Genomic DNA, 19,248 nt, shown 5'->3' with positions numbered 1-19,248 from the left:
AGCTAGAGGCGTGCGAGAAGTTGAGTGCATCTACGAATAAGGTGTCGTACAAATATTGTGCGGAGCATACTATAAAGAGATTTTATCCGCTGGGCATGAAAGTTTGCACGCCCTTTATAAGTTCAGATTCCATGTTCCGCGTCTCTCTCGATATGGTGCTGATCTCTGCGGAGAACGCCCAAGAAGGAATTGGACCATTTTCCTGAGATGTGGCGCCCTCTCGAATGTCGTCTGCTACTGGCTGAAAACAAACGCACGTGAGGAGCGCTGCGGTTTCGTTTCTGTCTTTCGTTCCAGCATACTTCGTGTATTCACTTTTTGAGTATCCATCTTAGACTTCGAGGCCTATTCCTGCTGCCTCTCCCTGTACAAAGTGTAAGTGTCCGTTTGATGTATGCAATATGACCCTGGAGCAAACCGTGTCCCGTGTCATTCCATGCCAAATGTTTTGAAGAAGAGGAAGAAGATTCTTGCGCTTGTTGAGTGCAGTGCAGTCATCCAGCACTAAAGCTATTGGTTATCGTTCCTGGGTCCTTTCCTACATTTCTGGTGCCGAGAAGCGTAGCCTCACTCATTGACGTAAGCAATCCAGGAACGGGAAAATGGTGTATAGCAGCGTTGCAGCAGGCTACGGCTGTTGTCAGCTATGGTTTCGGCTATGGGTCCATTGTTTTCAACCAGAAGAGCAGAAGACGTGGGAAGAAAATAGATTGAGGTGTGTGTGTTTTTTTTTTGTTCCGTGTTAGCGCCGCGAAGCAACTGTGGCTACGAGCGGCGTACAGACTTGGACAGATGGAGAGAGGACAGCAGGAAGGAGTGGGGGACAAGGGGGTTAGTATGCGTCCTGGGCCCACTTCAGGGGGAACTGTGCCGACATTCGTCTGGAAAGTCTTCGGAAACCCGGGGAAAACCTCGTACAGCACAGCCGGTGATAGGATTCGAACCCGTGTCACCTCCCAGTCTCGGCGTGGAAAGCGATCATCCTAACCACTACGTCACGGGAGCTGGTCCTACGTTGCTTCACTTTCGCCCCTCACCCACACGCGTGGCATTATGTTGCCTGTTATAGTGCGCTGTTAGGGGTTGGGACACTTTGATAGCTGTTATTTATTTGTATCATGGACGCATTGTATTGCACGCCAGAGTACGGACAGCCGTAAGCACGTGGCTTCGCGTGCGCTGCCCCACTGGCAGCGGCGAAGGCTGTGATGTCAGAGCCGCGTGTGTTTCGGTATTCGCAGAGCCCATTGAAACTTGTGAAACTTTCAATGCAGGTTCACAATCAGGTTTCAGTGAGGTTCACATCGGTTTAAAGAACCGGTGGTACATTGATCCGGAGGTGTTACCTTACGTATACCGGAGGTGGTACATTTATCTCGTACTTTAACTTCATTAAAGGACGACGGAAGCGAAAATAAGCTGCAAAGCTGCTTACCTCACATTGCGGAGTGTACCGAAAACTAATGCGGAATTCGACTGAGATTTACGCATATTCGTTAAAATGCCGCCATAATCGCGCTATAAAATTCGGCCGCGGAGCGCTCCGAGCCCCTGGCGGTCGTCGCAGCGCCTCCGTAGCAGACCACGGAAGTGACGCATATTGTTCCTGCTGTTGGAGTTGCTGACGTTCATTTTGCGGTTGTTTTGCGATCGGGGGTTGATTTTCGCGGCAAGAAAAATTGTACACGCTAGTCAAGTGTTTCCTGGCTGCGCTACAGCATGTTGCCGGCTTCCTTTCGGCAACGCGAGGACAGAGTGTTTCTTGGGCGAACGATACACGGACAGACAGCGCAAACACAGCGTCAAACATCAACTGACGTTTATTACAAAGACAACCCTACCGAGGCTGGCCCCCAAATCCTTCCGAAGGTGACCTCATCTCACCCTCTCTAGGGTTGGGTGAGAGTCTTGCTGCTCACATTGTTGGCTGTCTCACCTCGCATTCGGCCAGAGTATGTTTCACAACCACCACGCTGTACTAGTCTGTCGTCGTTTCCGTCGCTGCATTAGCCATTGGCGCTCGACTGGCAATCGAGAGATGTGTAGTTCAAATTCCGCCGATGTCTTACTTTTTCGATGACTGTCATATTTCAATTGTTTCCGAAAGACGGGAAACTTCTTCTCGCCGCGAATCCGTCTATGCCTACTTGGTGACAGGCGAAACAGGACAAGCTGTGTACGGCACATTTTGTTGACGAATGGTTCAAAACACATCCGGACATGCTCATTAGCCTCGGCTTGTCAACGAAGTAAATCCGGCTCAAAAAGAAGGAGCGGTCGCTCCTCCATTTTCACGGAAACGGAAGACACAAATCTTTACCTCCACTTGGCATTTCGGCGTACGTCTCGTTCCCGCTGCGGGGAAAAAAAATAGAAGAAACACAGGTACGAACCCATCTCTCATCGGAGATATCGCCTTGAGACTTCTACGAGATCTCCGAATCGAACATCTTGAGGCGTTGTCCGGAATTCTCCGTGTTTATCCCGTTCACCTGGCAGCCGCCCATGGAGCTCGAGGAATATTTGACGTCACGCGCTCCTCAGATTTTCCCGCAATGCTTGGCGACAGCTGCGGGCTGAGTTTGCTATCGTGTCGGGCGGGGGGGCATCGGTCTCGTAATCGTCAAACATATGCCCATTCTTACACCGTACTCGCAAAATACTAGTGGCAGATAAGTGTTCTACGTAAGTTCTACGTAAGATTTACACCTTGTTCGGACCCTTTCTTGCAACTGACAAATTTAGCTTCCGTTGTCCTTTAATTAAGTTCGACGAGAGTGGCTGTATGGACTAATTGGTACATATTGTTGGAATAAAGGAGCAAAAGAACGCTCAAGAACACCAAGCACAGGACAGTCTTGCTTTCAAGCATTGCGGTTAACAGCGGCTGGATTTCCCCGGCGCTTAACAGTTTCTTTCCTGCATGCACAGAGTACAAAAGGAGGTTAAAGGAATCAGAATGGACGGATGACATGAGAGACAAGGACGTCCCTCTGTGTACCATACATCCATAGTACGTACTATCACATAAAAAAAGAAAAAGAACGGCAGGAAAATTCGCAGTACCAACAACAACAACATATATATTGTGATGATGAAGTGGGGAGGTTTTCCACTCTAGGAGTCGGACGCTACCCCATAGCTAGGGGTCTAATATGAGTGATGACAATGATGAGTAATGACGATGAGAGATGACGGGAATGATCGAAGTGGCGATGGCGATGCTGAACGTGATCATGATGATGGGAATGTCCGAGGGCGCTGCTGGGGTCATAATGAGTCCTTTAGGCCTGTCGCCTCAAAGAAGTCAACCAGTCACAGTATCAGTTGTCTTTAGATCGTTGGCAAAACTGTCTTCCTTAATCCCAATTATAAATGGAAAACAAAAGCATTCATGTAAGAAAGAGCACAAAAACTAGTTTGTCATTTGCAAGCGTAACATCATCGTCATCATATTTACTTTTACAAATCAATCAATCAATCAATCAATCAACATAACATCATTTATGAAATTCCACTCTGGTGTGGTATGGTGTACACGTGCTCCGCTGTGGGTGCATGCCGAGGTTCACGGACATTATCATCAAAGTGCGATATAGAACGCAAACAGAAAGGGAGATTAATGAAGATTTCAAACTGGTCTGCCTCGGCCAATTCTCGTTGTTGAGATTTGTGAAGCTTTTTTAATAGCAAAAGCCGGCGAAGGTAAGTTCATCAATAGCTTTGACTCAAAGAGAACATGATTACCCCGAAGAACAATCTTCGCTAGCGGGCAGTGTTGTACTTATCGCCGTTACAAGTAACGCCGTTACAGTAACCGATACTTTTTCGGTATCGGAGTGCGTATCGCGATACTTTTTTTAAATCGGTATCGAAAAAGTATTTCCGTTAAAATTTTATCGTAACGCGATCTCTGTATCATTACCGATACTTTTTAGTGCCCTACCCTTTCTTCGCCGACCATACTTCTCACTCTTATTCATTGTCAATGGTCCGCCTAGCCCTCCACAAGAAGCCTGTGGAAACGCCTACGTGCTCCGTAACCGGAATTATGGAATTATACCAAACACGTGTTCACTGTTTTTCTTTGAAACTGCAGGAAATAACCACGCTGTGTTCAACAAAAGAGTTGAGGTCAACGAACAGAGGTCAAGTCTTTGACAGTGCGCTCTGCGGATTCCACAGCTAAGCTGCCGTGTCGCACTGAGTCACGCTCACATATACTGGGGCATTGTTAACGTCGGATAGGATTCCTTGGTCATTGGACTCCACCGTATGTGTAATGTATGGGCCTGACATTAACGTAATTGTCACACTGGCCTCTGGCAGCTGCCGGAGAGACCACGGCCTGCAAGGTTGGCGGAAGACGATTTCGAGAATCAGCTATATTGATAAAAGTCAAGAATAACGTGTCCGAGCTACATATGAAATATGCTGTCTTTTTTAGTGCAAAACTGTTCACGTAAGCGATATTTCTATATTGCATCATTTTCGTATTTGAACAAAAGTATCGCGTTACTTTTTTTAGTAACGGTAGCGGTACTCCATTACTTTAAAAAAAGAAGTATCGATATCGGTATTTCGATACTTTTTACTCAAGTAACGAGTATCGGTATCGCGATACCATATTTCGGTAACGGGTACGACACTGCTAGCGGGACCCGTTTGGTGCGCTCCCCTTCCCCCTCTTTCAGTATGTCACTCTTTCCACCGGATTTCTAAACCAGTGTTTGTTCGAACGTAGTAAAACGAAGTTGTCAGTTGGAGCCTGTGGTGTGTGCTTTGTTCTTGTCCGCGTTTTTTCATGAAGTGCGGTTCTATTTCTAAAAGTATGTTTATTTTGTATATTCTTCTCACAATCGTGAAGCAGAAAGTCCTCAATGACTGAGAGCCAACATCAACATTTCTCTTTGCTGTTGTGCAAAGAAATACAACATTCAGACTTTTGCGCGATAAAGTTTCGCACATTTACAAACTAGATTTACAGCTAAAAACAACAAAAGGAGCCCAGCTCGCACACACGGGGCCGCATACGCTATACCCCGCCCTCGATGGCGCCAGTCGGGTTCTAGAAAATGGAAGGAAAAAAGTAGAGAAAACTACTCCTACTGCTGTATTACGTTAACATAAAACGCTGAAAACGAGGTCGGGAAATGGAAAAATTATGCAAATTCACTAACGGCTCCCACACGCTTGATCGCAGTCTCATCTACAGCAATGCCAATAGAATTGTGCTCCCAAGTTTCGTTGCCCTAACTGCCGCTTAAACAGGCGATCACACAACGTGAACGACAACGAGCAGGGTAACTGGGGGAGGGGGGGGGGGGGGGCACCAGGTAGAATTCTGAACCTCTTCAAGGTGCCAAGTGCTTTGCCTTGTCGAGTATACGTTTTTCAGCAAGAAACGCCGCTTACGGTACACCAGGGGCTAGACGGCCAACTTTACGTTGTTCCATATCGGTGGTGGCGTGCTATTTCTGAGCGGCATGTAGCTCGGGAGGGGGGGGGGATCGTGCGTCCTGGGCCGACTTCACAGGGAACTGCTCTGCCATTGGTCTTAAAGGAGTACAGAGGGCCATCGAAAAAAAAAATTCAGATTAAGACGTCTGATTAAAGTATGTGTGTCATTGTACCTAATAGCGCGAAAGGTTCTGACACACGAACATGGCTGCGCGCGTTCACCCTTAACTCCCCACTCAGGGAATAACGAGGAGAAGAAGTATGATGCCACGTCACCGATGACGGTACAGGGGCAACTCGTTCTGGTTCGCTGGTCAGTGGGGGTCAGCGCCCTGTCCCTTTGCCGCCGTAAGCCAGTTCTCCCGGAGAATTGGGCATAGATGGAGCGGCCGAATCATCACCGAGCCAGGAGCAATGCTTTTTCAGAACCCCGAACAGCCGAGTAGCAAACGACAGCTGAGTATCCGACAACATTTCTGTGGACCAATCAGCGAGCGTCAGCGCGAGGTCCCAGGCAGATCACATACTGGTTCTGCTTTCCACCGCCGTTGCGCACGGTCGCTTTTTGCGGCGGCGTAATTTAAATTCAATTTCTGCCATAATTATGACTCTGTGGTACGAATAACTTCTGATGGTGCATCTTACTGGCCTACATGACAGTTTTAGAGGAAGAAAGTAGGGTGTTAAAAATGACTTCTGTGCTACTTTAAAAAAGTCGGACGAAAACCCTGGGAAAACACCCAGACAGCCACAGCCGTGTTCGCGCTTTCTACTTCTTCGTCGATTTTTTCTTTTTATTAGCAGCTGGCCGCCGTTATGGGAAGGCAGACCGCTCAATATCAACGGTACTCCACTCCACTCCACTGCACGGTAAACGCGGTGGTGGAGGTGGTGGTGGTGGTAAACGCGGTGGTGGAGGTGGTGGTGGTGCTAATGAAAGAGCTCACCGTTGTCTGCCAACGGACTAACGCTATGGGGAAAATGCGCGTCCTGCGCCGACCTCTAATGGAGCTGTACCGACATATGTCTGACAGCGTCTGGTGAAAACCCAGGAAAAACCCCAGACAGCATAGCCGACACCGGGATTCGGGTACCTCGCAGTCTCGACGCGACATGGCCAGCATGCTAACAACTCAGCCACGCGAGCTGGTAAATGCGCCGCTTGTGTGTGATTTGTCACCATGTCCCATCCGATGGCCAATCGTGAGGCTTATCTGAAATGTCGGCCTACCGAAACGCTTTTCACGTGCCGCCACGTAACGCTTGTAACGCGCCAACTTATGGCATCTTCAACTGGCGGTATCGATGCTCTAAGCCGGAGAGCTCCGAGCTGGAGGAAGAAAGAAGGTGGAAGAAAGAAGCAGTGGTCGAAGCTGTTGCGTCAGAGGGCTCCGTTTTGACCAATCGGTGATAAAGCGCGCACTCCAGAGCATTCTATAGAGCGATCGGTGGCTGTCAGTCGAAGACGCCATTAGAAAAATAACGAGAACGAACGGTTTGTCCAGTTCAGCATCGAGCCCCAGGTCCTTAACATTTCTCTACCGGTTCGCTGGATGTTCTACCCTTCTACCAGGTTCTTACCAGTTTCACGAATTTCGTTGGTGAAAGACCAGAGGCGAGAACAACGGTTTTGACTCTCGCCAGGACACATGCTGCGATGAACCGCGTTTCGCCTTTGGCTGCGTTAGAGAAGGACAGACAAAGAGACGGATCGGAATTATAAACGGAGAAACCGCAAAAAGGATTAAATAGGGAGACTCCAAAGCTTTATCGTAAGGATTTCATTGGGATTCATTTATTTATTCATACTACTAGCCTATTAGGCGGTTGCAGGAGTGGACATCATATAAATCAATGTGAAGGAGCTGCCGCTAGACTTCACGCGGACGGCACAATATCCTGGGGACTACATGAGACTCCCCACTCGCCATTACCGCCACACATTAGTGTGCGACATTCTTCGGTGACAAGCATTCACCTATACTGCCAAGCTGTTTTAGCTTATCACAGCCTTATTCCGAAGCATAAGCGACTGACTCCACCCATAGTCCCACAATGGGCCCTCCAGGCACCCCCTGTGCATGTCGATGTCCCTGGCTTAGCTTCTATTGATTGATTGAATAGTAAACGAAAAAAGACAACGCTTAACTTCGAAAAAAAAAAATAACAGCTACGACGATTGCTCTTCGGTAACTCAGTCAGACCATGCTTCATTGCACTCAAGGGAGTATTAAAATCTTTACCGACGGTTCATCAACTCAGCCTTCCGCCCCTGTGAATATAATTCCTGAGCTGTCAATTGAAGGAAGTGCAAGGCTATCGCACCCGCTGTCTTGGCCCTCCTCGAGCGACGTCAAACGCTTTAGCATGGCAGAAGCACGGGAACCACCTGTATCAGCTCTCAGGATGCAAGAAACGTCCCGCCACTATGTGCGGTTGGCAACGCGCGCGTCGCCGCATCGCCATCCTCAGCTTCGAGCCATTATCAGTCGTCACCACTCTTCTTTTACCCAAGCTATTCAGACACAAAGTGGTCTTATCCCGAAGCACAAGCCACCTGCATTACCGGATATCCCAACATGGGTCCTACAGCCTCCTGACGTAAGAACCTGACGTAAGAATTAATGTTCCTGGACTCCCGGGAAAGAAGGATATACCAACGCATGTTCTTCGTCAGTTCAGTGTTGAGTTACTAAACAGCTCCGCAGACAGAATGCAGATTTTCACGGATGCCTCTACGACATCATCCGGCTCCTCGTGTGCGTTTGTTATCCCGGAGGCGAATATCGAAAGAGCGGTGCGGCTGTCTCACGTCACCTCTGCGTCGGCCGCTGAACCTTATGGAGTCCTCTTGGCACTAAGTTTCATCAACTCGCAATCTTCAATTGCTCGCTGGACCATCTATAGCGACTCAAAATGTGCGTTACAGACTCTAGCTACCATGTTTACTACGGGATCGCTGGCGTCAGCAGCGCAAGATGTCTTGCACGCATACCATGCGGCAGTTTTAAAAGGTCATGATGTTGATCCGGGGACATGGAATTGTCGCAGGTGAACGAAGACGCGTGCAAGGAGCTGACAACACAACAACTTCGTCGGCTCGCAGGAACTAAAAAAACGGCCCCTGCAGTTCGCTTTTATTTAGGCAGATTATAAAGAAGAAGAGAAGAAACGAAACTATGTACTCGTACATGGTTGACAACGTGCAACCAACACATGACATCCAAATGCGGTGGATCCCTAGTCACTGTGGTATTGCAGGCAACGAGGCTGTGGATGCCGCTGCACGCAGGGCTCTTCAACTCAGGCGCGTCCAAATGATGCCCATTTATTTCACCAAGGGCGACGCGGGGCGAATGCTGAACGAGCTCAAGCAACAAATGTGCATCACCTCCTGGTTAACAGGATCGGCTCGGGATTCGCTTCTGTACAAGGTCGACCCAAAGTTACCCTTTCGAGTTCCACATTCCTCCACGCGACAAACGACGACTGTCATACATAGGCTACGGCTGAATGTACCGTACAGCGCAAGTCTCCTCTTCAAACTTGGAAAGCGTGTGTGGCGTTGTAGAGGATGCCGAACACATCCTTTTCAGGTGTCAGAAGTACGTTGATGCTCGAAGGGCATTATAGACAAGCCTCTGTCGTGTGGACTCCCGAGCCTTCGACATCACGAAGCTGTTAGGTCCTCCGTCGTCCGACAAGGCGCTAAGGGCACTTGAAGATTTTCTGCATGCAACCGGGCTTATGGACATCCTATGACACGCTGAATGTGTAATGTGTCCTGTGTGTGCCCCCAGCGATTCCGATATTTTACTCTCACTTGGTCGAAACTTTTGAACTTTTGAATTATATGTTGAGCTCCATTATCATCTCTGTTCTTCTCTGGACATCATCTCTGTTTTTTTTTTCATAATCTCATCATCTGTTTGTGTAAGTGTACTGGGGTAGCCAGTTCGACTTCGTCGAAACTCACATCCCCATTTTTTTCTTTATCACATCACATCGCTATCGCACCCGACGTCGGTGGCCGCGGCCGAACTACACGTCATCCATATGGTGCTTTCCTTCATTGTGTCCCATCAGCCCCGATACACAGGACAATCTACAATGACTCCAAATCCGGCCTTTTAAGCTCTGCACTGTACCATTGGATCGAGCTCTCTCGCTCCACTGGTGTGTGGCGTCCTCAGGGAGTATTCCTCTGCCGTCAACTTGTAGTGGATACCAGGTCACTTAGGACACACTTCAAACCGGAATGAAGCTGCCGACCTAGTTGCGAGACGGGCTCATGTGGCACGAAGTGTACCGACGCACACTACATATTTTACCCAAGCGGACGCCACGAGAGCAATCTGTACGCTAACGAGACGTCTGTGCAGTAAGCACTGGCGAAGAAGGGCTCAGTCGTACCTGCGCTAGGTGGATCCAGATCTCCGTTTCTATATGCCATCAGCGCTTTCTCGACCCATCACATCGCTCATCAACAGGTAACGGCTCAACGTGCCATGTACGCGTATAGCGGGTGCTTCCTCCCCCAACTGCGTTCTGTGCGGTGCCGTTGAAGACATGGAGCACGTCCTCAAAGACTGCCCGAAGTACAGTGCACACCGTCGCACCCTTGTGTCGTGGCTGGCACACCTGGATATTCGCCGAAAAGTTTTTTGGGTGCTGGCCTGGAAATCCACTCATGCCTGCAATGCGTGCTGTTGTGCGCCATGCACCTCGTCTCGACGGATCTCTTTGACACTGTGACGCTCTATTTGTCTGTTTTATTTTTTCATGTTTGCTTGCGTCTGGGCCTGCTTCACAACGCGTATAGATTTCTGGCTTTTCTTCTCTCTCCCTCGCCCTCCTTTCAGATATAGTTTTAATTAACGCCGCCTGGAGTAGCGAGTCCCGAGTGTTTTGGTACTAACATTGCCACTTCTTTTTTCAATCAATCAATCAATGTTTACGAGATTCTGGTACATCCCGGAACAACGACAACATATCGTCTAATGAACGGTCATTATCACAAACTCTACAACAGGTAAAGGCCAACCTCCATCGAGCGAATTTTTTGCAACGAAGTTCGCGGGGCAGACTGCCACGCGCGTTCCGCCGCCAGTTGTTCGCCGGCACCAGCGGGCAGCGTCGGAAAGTCATGCACTGATGCCACTGTTGCCAGGGTAGAAAGTGAGAGCTTAGTGAAATCACTCGCTCGAAAAACTGCACTTCATATATCAAATTTTGCAACTAAATCCAGCAACTGTCTAAAAAAGTGTGCCCAGTAATGTACCGAAAGGAATATTCAATATTGCGAAAGGGAAACATGCCTCATGGCAGATAATCCCTGGCTTTCTAACGGTGCAGTGGCGAGAGGAGCAAGCAAACGACAGCACCCCATAACAAGAACACGACGACGACGACGACGACGGCTCACGAGAGCGGACAACCACGTGCAGACGACGAGGCAGCGTAGCTGAAGTATGGCTGAAGAGCGCAGATTTCACAAGCACGGATGATTCGTTGCGGAAGAAGCACTGGCCGACCTCGTGTCCATCCGCAGTTGACGCTTCGGGAATCGCGGACGCTGGGCGAAAATATCTGGCACGGGCACATCACCGGCGGACGCTCGCACTTTTGACGCCTCGCGCAGGGCGTCCGATGATAAACGAGGTTCGCAGCTTTTTCGCTGTAGATTCGCCCCGTGAAGGTTGCCCTTAATGCGTTTACAGCACTGCAAGGGTGTTTTCTTTCTTCTTTTTTCTTTCACTGTGACACACAGTACGAAAGAAAAAAGAGGAATATTTAAAGCAGTTCGTTGAGCACGATGGCTGTTTAAAGGTTTTTGTGTTATGTTTCTTCCTCGTGCCAGAGGAGGTATCGCGTTGTCAGGTTATCACAAATTCCGGACTTTCCATATAGGCACGAAAGGAAAGAAAAGAAACGGTAATTTAACGGTAATCGGTTATTTAGGAACTTATCTGCTATAGTTTCTATACTAAGAGCCTTAATTAGACTTTTTACGAGTAATATAGGACATGGCGAGTTTTGTTTGGATTCATGCGCATTTGCCATTTTTCACACCACAAATGGATATCTTAAAGACACAAGTTCAGTAGCGTTTGATCTTGGGAGTTGTGGATGGAGTTGTAAATAACCATGTCGTTAGCATAGAGTCTCACCTTTATTTTCCCTGTGCAACAGTCGGCAACGCCATTAATAAATATCAGGAACGAAAGGGCGCTAACACTGAACCCTGGGAGACACCCGAAAACACAACAACAAGGTCACAGTAACAGCCGTCGACGAAGACAAATTGTTTACGGTATGAGAAGTAAGACCTGAGGCATTTGAGAATTTGTGAGTTCGCAAGTAGGGCTGAGATTCTCAACATTGATGGGATGAAAGAGAACCCGTTTACTTCAATCCTGTTTTACCTTTTCCGTGGGCAATACCTTCTGGACTAGAGCTATTGTTCCTTCAGAGCGTCGCTCCTATGGGGACAAAGCGCGTGAATTTCAACGAAAAACACGCGCGTCTTCATGTCATGAAGTAAACAAATGTCGGCATACCTCAATATGAAGTCGGCCCAGGACGCACGATCTCCCACCCGAACGGAATGCTGCCATGTCAGCAGGCAACATCATCACCAACGCAGCTTCAGCATTTGTCTTGATGGGATAAAGTGCCTCTCAGAAAATTCAGTGCCAATTTAGCGGTAAATGCGAGAGAAATGCGTTAGCCATTAAGCGCCTTTTCCGATCCATACTTGACTTCCAGGTACCTACTTCCGGTCAAAACCCGACTTTCGGTTGTCCACTTCCCGCCTATACTTTTTCAATCAATCAATCAATTTTTTATTTTATTTTATTCATTCATACAATGCATACAACTAAATTTACTTGGGATACTTTGCTTCCGGTTCTCCACTTCCGGTTGTCCACCTCCTGTCTATACTTGACTTCCGGTTCGACATTTTCCATCACTATATATGTAGGCCCATTTAATTAACCTTTAATTAGACTCCATTACTTTCAATTACCACTTAATTACCCTTTAATTATGGAAGATAACTGCAGGTTACCTGAGGTAATCTTGAGTTTCCCTTAATTCCCTTAATTACGTTTACTTTCCTTAACCACTCTCAATTCCTTTTAATTGACGTTAGTTACATGTAATTACCTCGGTGACGATAAGGTTTGTGAGAGAAGGAGCACATGCCGTACGAGTGTCACTCAAACTGCATCCTGTAGTCAGCAGCTACCAGCCGTCACGATTGGGTATCGTTAACAAGTTCTACGTTCAATAAACAATAATGGCTTCACCCCAGTAGCAATAATCGCATGCGCCAAATGGCTGCAGTGATTATCTAACACTTTCTTTATAAAATTATGTTACGATGAACAAACAAAGATGTATGCGTAGCGATAAATATCAATCAATCAAACCCTTTATTAGTTTATTTCACCAAAATGTTTTGAGGGGAAAGTAACGGATAACTCGAAGGCCGCGCCGTGACGATGGCGGATGGCCTCTTTCGTAGGTCCGAGGTTTTCACACCGATCCTGTTCCTTGTCTCCACTCCCGGAGCCCCGACGACTGAAAACCCTTTCGTGATGTATGCGAAGGGTTTATTTACATATGGCTATTTACACGTTTGACATTTGGTAACCATATAAGACAGGGAATTTGGTGGGCTCGCGGTGTAATGTTTCCGAGCGTGCCTTCCGCATCGGAGCCCAGATTCAGATTGAGTTTTCTGGCCGTGAAGGCCCTTGAGAGGTGACATCTTGATCCGTGCCCCCGTTGGCAACTTCACCAATCAAACTGTTCTGGCCCTCACCCATCCAACTTCTAATTGGCCTAATTTCAAATCTCAACTGTACCAGGACCTCCCAAATGTCCGCCCACTGCTGGTTATTTAGTGCCAACGGTCTTGGCTGTCAGGCTGTGCACTTCGTAACTTCCAGCAGTGCAAACTTCTGGGTCATTCTACAGATTTATTGCCAGTGGGGGCCTGGCGCTTGGGCCTCTGGTGTCTACCGCGACGCCTTGGCGTTCTTGGAACTCCAACTTCCCCCTTCCCACGCGTGGGGAGACAACTCTGCACACATGCTTCGCGCCGCTTCTCGCTGGCGACCCTTACAGGGAAATTGAGAGAAAATGCTGTAAGCACCTAGTGGCATGCCGCATGGCCTATCACAGAACCCCCTAGAGTCTCTCCTAGCCAGCCTCGGGTACTCCATCTCTCTCGCAACACTATTTGGCACACGGAGCAGTGGCCTAAACGCGGCCCTTCTCCACTACCTGCGTGATACCGGTCTCCTCAACTGCCTGTGACATCGTGTGTGCGACGGCGGAAGACCTCTGACCCCCCATCGCCTTACTTTTAACTACCGCGGGACTACACACTAACGAATCATTTAATAAGGAATAGCAAGCCGTCCATTCTGGCTGACCGTTCCTGTGAAAATAAATAGGTCCCCCCCCCCTTGTTAAAATATATCTATATATATATATATATATATCTATATAAGGTGCTTCTGATTCTGTCGTTGTTAGGTCTCCCAATGGCTGCATCACTACTTTCATCTCAAAATTACTGACGCTATATAAAACACGGCCCTGAGTTTTCATCACTGAAATACCATGCACTCTTCATATATCCCAGGGCGACGCAACGAGGAAGCAATTTGAAAATTTTTGCTTTTTGATCCCTTGTTGGACTTATTTTGAAAGCATTGGAACGATTTTATAAACGGTCCATGAAAAGAACCGGAAGCTTTCACTTGCGCAATCGTCATGGCAAGCACGCGCACACCATTCCCGGTGTGCCATTCAGGATGAAACGGCAGAGAAAAGCTCTTGAAAAGCTTTTAGGCTTGTAGTCGTCGCCAAACACAGAGCATCATTTTCTCTAAGTAGGCTTCATTATAGACTGGCAAAATTGGATTCGAAAACGTAGAAATGAACTCAGGGAGTAAGCACGTCTCATCTTGTTTATGTAGGTTCGTGAGAGCGCCTTCTTCGCCTTGTTTTCTTCTTACAGATATGGAGCTTGGCGAGTGACGTGAAAGGGTGAGGCGATCTACTCTAGGAGAGGTAATTGGAGGTCGTTACAAAAGGTGACGGATCCATGACCGGAGATATATGGGAGACCGGTGGGAGTCGACGGGTTGGAACGCCACATCGATGTACATTCACTGACACTAATAGCTCAAAGTAGCCCGAACTCATGATTTGCCTCCACATAATATAAACATGTCATCCCACCCCCCTCAGGATTGGTCAGCCCAAATGACAGAAAACATTCTACGCTTAGATAAATCCCAATGTCAAAAGTAATCCTCAGATGTACCACCATATAGCGTCGCTCACAATCACCGCTTGTCAACGTCACGCCCTGACTAAAAGTAATACTTTCGTTGATAAGCGCTTTAACTGAGTCCGCTGCACAAGAAGAAGTAATCTGTGGATTCTGGTATAGCGTGATGAGCGGACACTAGGAACGGCGAACCCTGTTCTGGTGAATCTTGTGGGCGTGGAACAGGGCATCGTTAAGGAGTAGGCCTATAGCACCACATTGGTGATAGCAAGTGACTCCCTGGGAAATGGGAGTGCACGTAGCCCGGTTGGTTAGTGACTAGTTTTCAAGGGTATTCTAGAGGCTTCTCAAGGTTCAAATCGGTGGAAGCGAAGTCTAAAATTAATGGGCATTCCGGTTTAGCACTGGCACTTGTGGCAATAGTACTGAAGATGATGCTGGCCCGCCATAGTTGTTGTACTACACGCTCGCATATCCAAGGAAGAACCGTTCGAAGGGCTTGTTGAACAGCTACCAAGAAGTGGAAGACTTACAAGTGAAATAAAAGCATTACACATTAAGCAAGCATCAAGCATAAAAGCCTGCCTGCGCACTGCTGATGATGGCCCAACAAGGCCGAAACAAAGTTGTGCATGCTTGCTCTTCATTTTTAGGGCGAGGGCAGTATACTATTTTTTTAAGCGTGATGTGGGCAAGCACGTCCCATCTTACAGTTGGCAATACAAATTATTTGGCAGAAAGCGTATTGCTGTCAAACAACTCAAGAGCATAAAGACTTCGGGGGAATCAGTGTTTAGTTGGCGCATCAGGTCGAGAAGTTCACCATAAGTGTTTGAATGTGCAGTTCGACCAAAAATACTGCGGCGGTGTCATCGAGTGTGGCAATACAAGCCCAGCTTGATATGAAATGCCCCCAAGGGCAGCTAAGGTAACACAAACAAATAAAAACGCATGACATGCATGACTAAGACACAGCATGTCGAAGTATCCATTCCAACAAGTCAAAACCAAATTGCAATCGCAAAAGCCTTTAGCTATATAGATTCAGCCTCAAGTCACACGGAAAGCAAAGAGGATTTAGGCTGACATCCTGACGCAGATATATGCTATAAAAGAGCACCTCGCATTTATTCCTGGTATGACCGGATTAACTGACGAATGTCAAACAAACGCAGATAAGGCAATAGACAGCATTTATGCGCAGGCACAAGCGCCTTGCTGATGCTGATAGAATATGTATGCAGCTTGAGGCGAGACACGTGACTCTGCGATTGGCTATCGAGATAAAGAAGGCAACATCGTAAACAATAAATCAACAACAATAAATCACCGGGGAGCGTTCCGGGAACTCCACCAAGGGAGGTCATAATCGGGTTTGCGAACGGATCTCTGTGTCTCTTGTGCGCGGCACTAAAGTAATGTGCAGGGTAGTTTCATCTATAATCGAATGATGCCCGCCGGTCACATTTTTTATTTCTCTCGAAAAAAATATACGTTATCCCACCCACAAAGAGATGCAAAAGGTGTCTGACCGCAGGTCTCTGCTATATTTTCTTCTCCGTCCACGGCGCTTCGAAGCAACCGGCGTGATTTCGCAGCTTAAATTTTTTCCAACTTTGTGACCTTGTATCTCTTGAACGAGATGTCCCATTTGAACGAATTTTTTTTTTTTTTTTTTGCTGAGAGAGTGGATGGTGCACATTCCACCGTGGGCTATTAAGTTTATATGGTCAAGAGAAAAGTATACGAAAAAAATCCCGAAAACGCAACAGAGAACCGTTTTACCGCACGTTTGGAAGGTCATGGCCGCGGCGCGGGATCTCCGACTGTGATGTTCTTTGCATGAGCAGAAAGATCATTCTTTGCTCTTTCGTTTGACGTCAAACACATTGCTTTAGCTCCAGCCATTATTCCGTAACAATGCCGTGAACACAAAAGGGTAGGGGAAAATTCTCATTTTTGAGGCGGTTTTTACCTAAAAAGGACATCTTGAAATTTTCCAATATTTCGTACTAACATAGCTGAGACATAGCTCTTTCACCATATGCAATAAAATGTTTGCTTATTTTGGTCCCAGAGGGCGCGCAAATTTTTTTTCGCACTCCTATTGGGCAGCGCTCGCAGGGGTCAGACAGACGTACAAAGAGTGGACTTCCACCCCACCCCCTGATCTTTTTTTTTTGCTTTCAGTGAGGGTGCCGTCATGTCGAAGGCCGACTATAGTAATATGCACAGATCACTGTGACGTCCGCAGACAAGCAAAAGTTGGTTGCTTAGGCTTTCCCACCCGGTTAATCCCTTCAAGGTTACGTGCTTGAAGGAAATCGGACTGGAATGGAACATGACATGGAAGGAATGGGAACATGACATTTGTAAATACTGCGGCTTTGCCGAACCGAAGCGCGAGACGTCTATTCTCTTGTAATTTTGTTTTGTTATTTGCTGGTTTCTTCTACTTCTGTTTCTTCTACTTTGTCTACTACGGATGCCTCAGTGGGCTCACACCAATATCTTGCTCTGATATGCTCCTGTTCACAGTCTGCACAATTTCGGTGGGGTCAGTGAAGTCAGCGTCATCAGGGCTTGAAGCCAGAGGATCTTGTTCACGTGAAGGCCCTGCCTCAGCAACCTGCAGTCGAAACGTGTTGCAGCAGTTCACACATATTTCGTCGGTGTCGTGGACATGGACTGCCTCCGAGGTGCTCAAGATGGTATTCAAAAGCCCTGATCCTAGCAACGATACCTGCCTGAAGTTCTTGTTCCAGGGTACTTTTTTTTTTGTCGTTGAGTGTAGTCCATGCAGTGTAGTCGACTTCTGGTGTGGCTATGGCTGGCCATGGGGTGCGCAGAAGTACATGCTACGCCGACGACAAAACGAAATCCAAACGTAGCATCGAGGAAAGCAAGGCCCTTGTCTTAAAATGTGGACGGCGGCGGGAACCCCGTAGACGCCTAAAGACCATCTTTTCCCACGCAGCGCCCCGACTTTCTCACCCATTCAAATAATATTTCTAAAAGGAGTTCACCTTGAAGAAATAAGGGACCGGACATGTCCTATCATTCCCAGGAAGACAAGGCAACCAGTCCTTGGGCGATCTGTCGGCATCGTGGCATATCACCTGAGTGTTTCAAATTCCGTCTTTGTTCACAAGTAGAAGAAACCAGCAAATAACAAAACAAAATTACAAGAGAATAGACTTCTCGCGCTTCGGTTCAGCAAAGCCGCAGTATTTACAAATGCCATGTTCCCATGCCCGATTTCCTTCAAGCACGTAACAGGCAACAGTCTTGCAGTATTTCAACAACTCCACAGGGATTAACCGGGTGGGAAAGCATAAGCAACGAACTTTTGCTTGTCTGCGGACATCACAGTGATCTGTGCATATTACTATAATCGGCCTTCGGCATGACGGCACCCTCACCGAAAGTAAAAAAAAAAAAAAAAGAATCAGGGGGTGGGGTAGAAGTCCACTCTTTGTACGTCTGTCTGACCCGTGCGAGCGCTGCCCAATAGGGGTGCGAAAAAAAAATTGCGCGCGCTCTGGGACCAAAATAAGCAAACATTTTATTGCACATCGTGGAAGAGCTATGTCTCAGCTATGTTAGTACGAAATATTGGAAAATTTCAAGGTGTCCTTTTTGGGAAAAAACTGGCGCGAAAATGAGAATTTTCCCCTACCGTTCCGTGTTCACGGCGTTGTTACGGGATAATGGCTGAAGATAAATCAATGTGTTTGACGTCAAACGAAAGAGCAAAGAATGATCTTTCTGCTCATGCAAAGAACATCACAGTCGAAGATCCAGCGCCGCGGCCATGACCTTCCAAACGTGTGGTAAAACGGTTCTCTGTTGCGTTTTCGGTATTTTTTTTCGTATACTTTTCTCTTGACCAGATAAATTTAATAGCCCACGGTGGAACGTGCACCATCCACTCTCTCAGCAAAAAAAAAAATTTCGTTCAAATGGGACATCTCGTTCAAGAGATACAAGGTCACAAAGTTGGAAAAAATTCAAGCCACGAAATCACGCCGGTTGCTTCGAAGCGCCGTGGACAGAGAAGAAAATATAGCAGAGACCTGCGGTCAGGCACCTTTTGCATCTCTTTGTGGGTGCGATAACATACATTTTTTTCGACAGAAATAAAAAATGTGACCGGCGGGCATCATTCGATTATAAATGAAACTACCCTGCAGTATTCCAGGTTATCATGAACAAACCGTAAGAACGTTCCTTGGGGAAACACGTAGCTTATTGATAGTAAGGGAACGCATGCCCTTCTAACAGTATGGCGTGTATTCTGAACAACAGTACACATTCGATGGCGCATGGATGCACTGGGCCAGATAGCGTCCACTTGAAGGCCCAGTAGCGGGCTCATAGGACGACAAAAACTGCCTATTCCTTCCACAAGAGATTACAAAAGAACGCAAAAGCGTGGTTCACTACAGCCAAGATATATTCTATGGCGGCAGTAC

At 47.4% G+C, this 19,248-nt stretch overlaps 1 protein-coding gene across 3 annotated transcripts in view; it reads left to right on the top strand.

Annotated features, from left to right (window-relative positions):
• Positions 1-19,248, top strand: part of LOC135396957 (neuropeptide Y receptor type 6-like) — a 477,468-nt gene that overhangs the window by 341,675 nt on the left and 116,545 nt on the right. Inside the window, exon 1 of one of the 3 annotated variants that reach the window (XM_064628216.1) lies at positions 11,657-11,773. The exons of 1 other annotated variant lie outside the window; for it this stretch is intronic. The gene's annotated coding sequence lies outside the window, so the exon portion shown is untranslated. Of the gene's footprint in view, positions 1-11,656; positions 11,783-19,248 lie in introns of those variants that run through there. One more of the 3 variants, XM_064628232.1, reaches the window with a different exon arrangement.

Source organism: Ornithodoros turicata, chromosome 1, assembly GCF_037126465.1.
Source record: "Ornithodoros turicata isolate Travis chromosome 1, ASM3712646v1, whole genome shotgun sequence".
NCBI classification, from domain to species: Eukaryota; Metazoa; Arthropoda; class Arachnida; order Ixodida; family Argasidae; genus Ornithodoros; species Ornithodoros turicata.
This window is presented reverse-complemented; position numbering and strand designations above follow the sequence as displayed.